This window comes from Capra hircus, chromosome 24 (assembly GCF_001704415.2).
Source record: "Capra hircus breed San Clemente chromosome 24, ASM170441v1, whole genome shotgun sequence".
Lineage (NCBI taxonomy): Eukaryota > Metazoa > Chordata > Mammalia > Artiodactyla > Bovidae > Capra > Capra hircus.
Window position 1 is genome coordinate 48,904,499 of NC_030831.1, and position 8,782 is coordinate 48,913,280.

At 57.3% G+C, this 8,782-nt stretch overlaps 1 pseudogene; it reads right to left on the reverse strand.

Moving 5' to 3' along the window:
• Positions 7,143–7,626, reverse strand: LOC106503539 (annotated as a pseudogene).

Here is an 8,782-nt window from a genome sequence, read left to right on the forward strand (position 1 = left end):
CCTGGCTCATCCTTGCTTCCCACTTGAGCTCGGGGACAGGGGTCGGGGGGCTTTTGGGCTGGCTACCAGCCCCCAGGCCTTGGGAAAATGGTTTTGTCTACTGAGCCTCCACTGCCGTCTTCATACGCCACCACATTTAAGCCTCACGGGAGCCTTATGAGATGGACAGTTTCATTAAATCCGTGTCCCGAGAGTGGGACTTCCTTACGGAGGTCACAGAGGTCACAGACATGGTAAATGACAGAGGAACTGCTCCCTCACCGCCTGCTGCAGCGTTCCTGGGCACCAACAGCACTGCCCACCCCCATCCCTGGGACCAACTCGAGGGGCACTCATGGGGCTGTGGGCTGCGGGTGAGTGTTCAGTCTGGGGTCTTCGGCAGTGGGAGCTGGCACGCCTGTTGTGGCCTCGCTGTCTGATCCGTCTCCTCCTCATTCAGGCCATGTGTGTGTGTAAGAGGGAGGGAAGCCCTGCTTACCCAGGATCTGGTGTTCAGGGCGCAAGCTGGGGAAGCCAGCCCTAGGGTGGGCCCTGGGCATTAGGTGTGCACCTGCAGAGGCCCCAGCCTGGCCTGGGGAGGAGTGGGCACCTGGAGGCCAGCAGGGGAGGTTTGCTGGGAGTCCTGGCAGATGCTGCGGTGTCTGCACCTCGCCCTGGCGTGATCCCCACGGGTGGGGTGACCTTGGCCCAGCCTGTCCAGGGCTGCAGTCCATGGCCGGGAAGTGTGACCCGCCAGGGTCCCCTTCCACCTGCCCTCCTGGGATGCTCCCTGCTTCTAGGAGAGGACCACGTCTTGGCTGCAGGTATGCGCGTGAGTGTGAGCGTGTGTAATGTGTCTGGGTGTGAATGTGTGACTGTGTGTGTTTGTGTCGGGAGTATGCCTGTGCAGCTCTGAAGTGAGTTGTTAAGACAGGTGCCCGGAATATTCTCCAAACCAAGCAGCCCCGGTGTCCCAGCCCGCCTCCCTACGTCCTGCAGCAGCTGGAAGTCCCCAGGCTACACCAGAGGGTGACTAGCGGGACCCCTAGGGGGGCCTAGCCGAAGGGGGAAGGGGCAGAGTTGGCTCTAAATCCTCCCCTGCAGGCCCTTTCCAGCCCCCTAAGCAACTAGGGGGAGGGGGAGTCCCGTCCATGCTCAGGGCTGGGGGTGGTCTTGGCTCCCCCTGCCCCCACCCCGTGCAGCCTCCTTACCCAGGGCTGTAGACCGTCCCAGCTCCAGAGTCAGGGCTCTGGAGTGACTCGCTGTGGTTTAGCCCTGAAGTCTGCTGACCCCCAGGCTCCCCAGGGTGACACCTCGCCCTCCAACTGTCTGGCCCAGGGAAGCTCTGCTCTCCAACACACCCCCCGACCTTCTGAGGGTTCAGGTCGTCTGGGGAGGCGGGTGGCGTCAGAAGCCCCAGCCCCGGCCTCTGTGCATTCCAGACCTGTGTTTCCGGGAGTGTCTACACCTGTCCATGGAGGTGTCATCCGGGCCACAGGCTCGCAGGTCTGGCAGCCCATCTCTGCTTGCCCTGCGGGCGGCCCAGCCCACCTCCTTCCACTGGTGGCCACTCCCCTTTTCTGGCCTGGTCACCTGGACCAAAGCCCCCCCACTTCTGGGAAAAGGGGAGCGCGGCTGGCAGGGGGCTGGGGGGGCAAGGGGAGCCCTGCTCTGGAGAGGAGGGCCAGGTCAGGCTGCTGGGGCGCCCTGTGACCCAGAGTCCAGGGCTCCCTCGTGGAACCTCGGTTTCGCGGCCGTGAGCTGGGCCTGGGTTGGGTGGGTGGGAGGATGGATGATGCGATGGTGCCGTGAGGAGGTCACGGTGCTGAGGGGCTGGGCGTCCTGTACCGCCATCCACCGTCCGTGGTCCTTTTGCACCCATGTGGCCCTTCGCGTGGGGTCTCACAGCCTTCCTGAGGACCCCACCCTTCACTGTCCTCAGCCGCCTCTGGCAGAGCAGCCTTGACTTTGCCAGCCCATGCCTGGCTCAGCGCCCTGGAGGACTGGGGTCTGTGCCCTGGAATCCAGTGCCGCCGCACCTGATGCCTTTGTACCCCCAGCCAGCTTCTCCCCACGCCATCCCACTCCCCCGGGGGACAGCCCTCGTCGCCCCCATGCCTTGTCATGCTGCACTCCATCCTTGTTGCCCAGAAGCCCCTATTCCCTCCCCATCTTCTCATGGGGTCCCCAGGCCCCCGTCTTCTCTCCTAGATGGAGGGGATGGAAAGGCAGAGGGCTTTCAAGTCCAGAAGGAGACACAGCACTAACAGGGAGCCTCCCAACTGCTGTGTCTCCAGGTTGGGGTGAGTCTCCAGGTCGAGTGAGTGAGCTTCCAGAAGCATGAGCTCAGCGGCCCTGCCCCAGGGAGGGGCGGGACCCTGCTGGACAAGACCCATGACCTCACCTCTCCTGGCTCCAGGCAGCAGTCCTGCCCACTTCTGGAGAATTCCATGACTCAGGTAAGAGGGTGGGGCCCTGTCAAAGTCTCAGAGCCAAGGTCACGCGGCCCTGCTGCCACCCCTGTCTCTGCTGTTTTGTAGAAGTGCACGGCCAGGACTGGAAGGCACTGCCATTCCTGCTCAGCCAAGGGACCAGCCTCCCCAGGGGGCAGTGAGGGGAAGCCTGCAGGGCCCGGAGGGGAGTCTTGATGACTGGGGGGCCAGGGAGTTGCAAGCTGCAAGCTCCTACCTGGCTAAGCCTGTTGGGTGGGGAGCCTAGGGGGCAGCTGTTGCAGGCAGGACGAGGGACCTGGGGCCTGGGCCTGGGCCTGGGCCTGGAAGATGTTCCTCAGCAGATAGGAGGTTACACTCGGGCAGCCAAGTATGGTTGCATGGGCTGTGCACTGCTTAACCCTAGGAGGCGACCCCTCCACAGGTTTTGATGCGATGGCTGGTGGATGTGAGACGTGCTGGCTCCATTCTCCTTCCCGCTCTTTCTCCCTCTCCCTCTCATACATTCACACACAGGTGCACACCTAGTTGAGTGATTTTTACATCAATGTCCTGATGTGTGCTCATTCCTTCTGTCTTGTTTAAAGAAGCCACAAGTAAAGGTGATTGTGGCCTAGGGTTCCAGGAACAAGAGGAATGGGTTTAGAATGGAAAATCTGAATTGCCTTTCTTCTAAAACCCCTTTCCTAAGCCTGCTCCATGTTCCCAAAGTTAGAATTACCATCAAGACCCTAACTTGGACCCCATGGGGACCAGGCCTTGGTGGAGAGGAGTCACTTTCCCATTCTCAGGACCCTCCTCTTGCTCTCGTGTGGGCTGGGCCCTTCCTCATGTTGTCCCCCATGCACACTTTGAGGCCCAGCTGAAATGTGACCTTGTCCTGGAGGCTCCCCTGAGCCCTGAAAGCCCTCACGCCAGCCCTCCCGCTTCTGAGGCTCCCATCTGTCTCTTCGCTGACTTCTTCCCCTCAGCCTAAAACAGACTCGTATTTGTCCGCTGAAACCCTCTGCTATGCAATTTCCGCCTCCTCTGTTCCCTGCTCAGCTCACTGACATAGAAGGCTATATCTTCAAAGATGCTGGCCACCGCCCCTCTGATCCCATCTCCCCTTCCACCCCGTGATCATGACCCTGTTCAATCCAGGTGGGCCCGTGACCAGTAGAATGGGGTCAGAGTGAGGCTGTGGGACCTTAGGCCTGAATCGGTGATGCTTTTCTGCCTTGTCTGCTGGAAGCCTGCTTGGCACCCTGACTGCCATGTCCAAGCTCAGCTCCCTAAGGCTGCCATGCTGTGAGGAAGTTCAGGCCACAGGATGGCCATGGGCAGATTTTCTGGTTGCCAGCTCCAGCTGAGGTCCCGGCCAAGGGTCGGCACTTGCCACCAGCATGAATGAAGATGCCGTGAGGTCACTTTGGCCCCCAGCTGCTGAGTGTCCTCCAGCTGTAGAATCTTACCAGCTGAGCTTCAGACATCACAGGGTAGAAACAAGCTGTCTCCTCTGCTCTCTGTCCAAACTGCTGAGCCACAGAAGCTGCGAGCTTGATGACACAGTTGTGACACCAGGCGGGGCCCAGGGGGTTCCTGAGCACAAGGCTTTCTGTGTCTCCCATTTCTTTTTTTAAAATTAATTAATTGTATAGTTTTTGGTTGTGCTGGGTCCTCATCGCTGTGAGGGCTTTTTCTCGAGTTGTGGAGAGAGGGGGCTGCTCCCTCGTTGCCATGTGAGGGCTTCTCGCCGTGGGGGCTTCTCTTGTTGCAGACCACGGGCTCTGGAGCGTGGGCTCAGTGACTGCGGTGCCAGGGCTCAGTTGATCCAAGGCACGTGAGATCTTCCCAGACCAGGGATCGAGACAATGTCCTCTGCACTGGCTGGTGGATTGCTATCCACTGTACCACCAGGGAAGGCCCCCTGCACCCCCATTTCTTTGATTATAGGGAACAGCCTGCATTCACCCTCCAAGACCTCCCCTGAGTTCCAGTGGGCAGATTCCAGCAGTTGTTAATTAAGGACCGGAGGGAACGGGAGACCAAGGAGAAACAGTCATGAGCAGCCTTGGGCAAGGTCCTGTTTCCCCACCACAGGATACAGACAACAGTATCTCTGAGCTATTTTAGAGATACTGAAACCCCCTCCAGGTAGAAGTTAACATTTAATCATGGTATGCTGCCCACAGGCATAGACCCTAGACCAGGTGGATATGAAGGTCAGTGATGCTGACTCCCACTTAACCTCACCACCACCATCAGAATGTCCAGCAGCTGATCACACTCTCTTTGGACAATTAATACAAAATTTCTCACTATCTTTCCCAAATGGGGGGCAGACACACGGGTTTGAGAGCATTAGCCGGCTGTGTCCCCGTTTGCCTGGCTAAGCAGTAAGGTAAGGTGAAGTCGCTCAGTCGTGTCCTACTCTTTGCGACCCCACAGACTGTAGCTTACCAGGCGCCCCCGTCCATGGGATTTTCCAGGCAAGAGTACTGGAGTAGGGTGCCGTTTCCTTCTCCAGAGGATCTTCCCGACCCAGGGTTTGAACCCAGATCTCCTGCATTGTAGGCAGACGCTTTACCGTCTAAGCCATCAGGGAAGTTCATCTTTTTCTACTTCACCCAAAACTCTGTCTCCGAGATTTGATTTGGCATCCATACACAGAGAGGCTGAGTTTTCAGCATCAGTTGCTTTTAGCTACTAAATTTGGGGTTATTTGTTACACAGCAGTAGATAATTGAGACAGCTGCTGTCTGCTTCCTGCTCCCACGCTTGAACGGAAACCCCCGTCACCACCCCAGAATCTCTTGGTGGCTAAAGTTAATGGGCTGGTTTCTGCCTGACCTTTCTTCACCTCTAGGCCACCATTTCGGCTTCTAGGAAACACCCTGACCCTTGGCTTCTGCCGCCTCCCTCCTTCCCGGTTTCCTCCTTTCATCCTGTTGCTGGGCCTCCCCTCATGTGGTTCCCTCCATCAGTCACCCGTTGAACGTGGGTGTTCTCAGGAATCCGCCTGAGTCTGCTGCTTCTCTCCTGGCACACAGGACTCCAAATCCACATCTTGGGTGCAGACCACGTCCCAGAGCCCCCATTGCCTCTCATCCCACCCTATCCCAGGGGAGGCCTCCCACCCCACCCATCCCTGTCCCTGTGGTTGTTGCCCAGGTACGGTCTGAGCAGCATGGTTCACAAGTGTGGAGCCAACCTTTGGGATGGCAGCGGTGAGGGAAATGGTGCCCGTCAGGCTGGGGAGAGAGGTGATGGGAAGGTACTCAGATCTGACCCACTGGGGGGCCGTGGCAGCGCTCCCCAGTAACCAACTCATGGCTTATGGGAGAGTTCGAGCATACTGCGGTTTTTCCTCTGATGCCCACCAGCCCAGTTAAGGACGCACTGCCCAGATGGATGTGTTTTTGCTCACCATCCACAAATCGCCCGTGGATGGGCAGGCAGGCCAAGGCCAGCAGCCAGTGAACCAGCTGCACTCAGGGTGCGGGAAGCCTCCGTAGAAGCAGGGAGGGTGAGGGCCGTGCCGCGGAGGGCTGAGCTGGAGGGCCCCTCGGGCCGGTGGGCGTGGATTCCTTAGAGGCTGCGGACTTGCCAGAAGATCCATCAGGAGAGACCTTCGGGGGACTTGGTGTGACTTGGTGGGCAGTGGCCTTGGCAGGTAGAAGAAGCATGGGGAGGCCAGTGTGGCTGAGGGTGGTTTCAGCCAGAGGCGGGTCCAGCTTTCCAAGCCAGAGAGAGAGCATGGCGAGGCCCTGCCCTGGGTGCGTGTGTGTTTTGGGTGGGAGCAGGGGGAGGCAACTGTCCCGCGTGCCCACCCAAAGAGGGAAGCAAGGAGCGGGACTGAAAACGGAGGGCTGCTGGTGGGAGCAAACTCAGGGATGGCGTCTGGGGTTATGGGCTGGATTGCATCCCCTGCCGCCCCTGGCCTTCTCAATTCATATGCTGAAGCCCTGAACCTTACAATGTGGCTATATTTGGAGATAGGATCTTTAAAGAGGTGGTTAAGGGCATGGCAACCCCCTCCAATATTCTTGCCTGGAGAGTCCCATGGACAGAGGAGCCTGGCGGGCTACAGTCCATGGGGTCTCGATGGGTCTGACACGACTGAGCAACTAACAGTTAAGGTGAAAGGAGGTCATTAGTCTGGGCCCTCATCCAATATGACTGGTATCCTTTAAGGAAGAGATTAAGCCATAGACACAGCGAGGGAAACCGCGAGGACACGGGGAGGAGGCCGCCATCCCCAGGTCAGGGAGGGGCCTCAGGAGGACCCAACCCCAGCAACACCCCCATCCTGCTCATCCAGCCTCCAAAACTGGGGGAAATCAATGCCTGTGCTTTAAGCCCCCGTCCTTGGAACTCATACAGCAGACAGGCATCTGGGTTCCAAGCTAAGACAGGAGAAGGGGTGCATGAGTGTTGCGGGGCACAGCAGTGATTTCAGATGAGGCTGTGCTTCTCCGCCCCACCCTACACAGGAGGCTTCCGGGGCTCCATCACCCTCATCTTTTGGCTCTGAAGCATCGCCCTTCTCTCCCCAGTTCTTTTTTTTTTTTTTGGCTGCAAAAAGCTTTATGGTTTCCATTTGGTTAAAGACTTGGGAGAGGCTCCAGGGTGTTAAAAGTCTGCCTGGTGGCTGCAGAGAGGGGCTTCTGGCAGAAGCCCTGACATTGAGCGGGGGTGGTTTCCTCAAAGGCTGCCGGGCTTCAGAGACTCCTAGTCATGCTTGAGGGTGAGTCTTTGGAGGAGATATGGGACCAGCCAGCCTGTGGAGGTTGGTCAGGTGGTCCCCATCTTCTAGGACGTGTCCCTCCAGGAAGTCACAGAGGTGGGCTCTGTGCAAGCAGAACCCAGGCCATGCATATCCAAAAGGGCTGGTTCTGGTGCTTCTCCATGAAAAGGGTGGCTTCTAGAGCATCCTGGGTTTTACCCAACTTGTCTTGAGACGCTTCTGCATGTCCTGGAAGAGGGAGCGGCTGCAGCTCTGGTTTTGCATTTTCAAGAGATGCTGGGTGCCCTTGCACTTCTCCTTAACCCATTTGTAGAAAAAGTGGCCCATGCCCTCCAGAGCCACGTCATTGTGGTCAGAATAGAAGCCCAGAGAGAGGTTGGTGTAGGAGGCCGGCAGAGGTGTGTTGACCAGGCAGATGACAGTGGCCTCCACCTCCATGGAATAATTCTAATGAATCTGGGAACTCATGGTTGATTGGTAATGGGCATGTGTACATGCTAAGTTGCTGCAGTTGTGTCTTACCCCATGGACCGTAGCCCACCAGGCTCCTCTGTCCATGAGATTTCCCAGGCAAGAATACTGGAATGGGTTTCCATGCCCTCCTCCAGGGGATCTTCCCCATCCAGGGATCAAACCTGCGTCTCTTATGTCTCCTGCATTGGCAGGAGGGTTCTTCACCACTAGCGCCACCTGGGAAGCCCTGGCAATAGGGTGGTGGTTGTTGTTGTTCTCCAAAATCACTGCAGATGGTGATTGCAGCCATGAAATTAAAAGACGCTTACTCCTTGGAAGAAAAGTTATGACCAACCTAGATAGTATATTCAAAAGCAGAGACATTACTTTTCCGACTAAGGTCCGTCTAGTGAGTGTTGGACTGTGAAGAAGGCTGAGCGCCGAAGAATTGATGCTTTTGAACTGTGGTGTTGGAGAAGACTCTTGAGAGTCCCTTGGACTGCAAGGAGATCCAACCAGTCCATTCTGAAGGAGATCAGCCCTAGGATTTCTTTGGAAGGAATGATGCTAAAGCTGAAACTCCAGTACTTTGGCCACTCATTGGAAAAGACTTTGATGCTGGGAGGGATTGGGGGCAGGAGAAGAAGGGGACAACAGAGGATGAGATGGCTGGATGGCATCACGGACTCGATGGACGTGAGTCTGAGTGAACTCTGAGGGCTGGTGATGGACAGGGAGGCCTGGCGTGCTGCGATTCACGGGGTCGCAAAGAGTCGGACACGACTGAGCGACTGAACCGAACTGAGCTGAACTGAACTGAACTGTTGTTGTTCACTCGTTCAGTGGTGTCCGACTCTTTGCAACCCCATGGGCTGCAGCACGCCAGGCTTCTCTCCTTCACCATCTCCCGGAGCTTACTCAAACTCATGTCCATTGAGTTGGTGATAGGAGTTAAGCTCAAAAAATGGTGTTGGCTGGCCCTGGTGATGGCGGAAAACTGAGTGGCTGATTCTGAAGGCTGCATCTGCAAAGAAGGATGGATGGTGGTCAGAGGCTGGAGCGAGGGGCGTCCCTGGACCTGTTCTGTCCGAGCACCACTGAAGCAAGAGACGGATCCTCGGGGCCTCCTAGCGCGCTGCCTCTCTCAGTTCTTGTAGACTCAGCTCCTGCG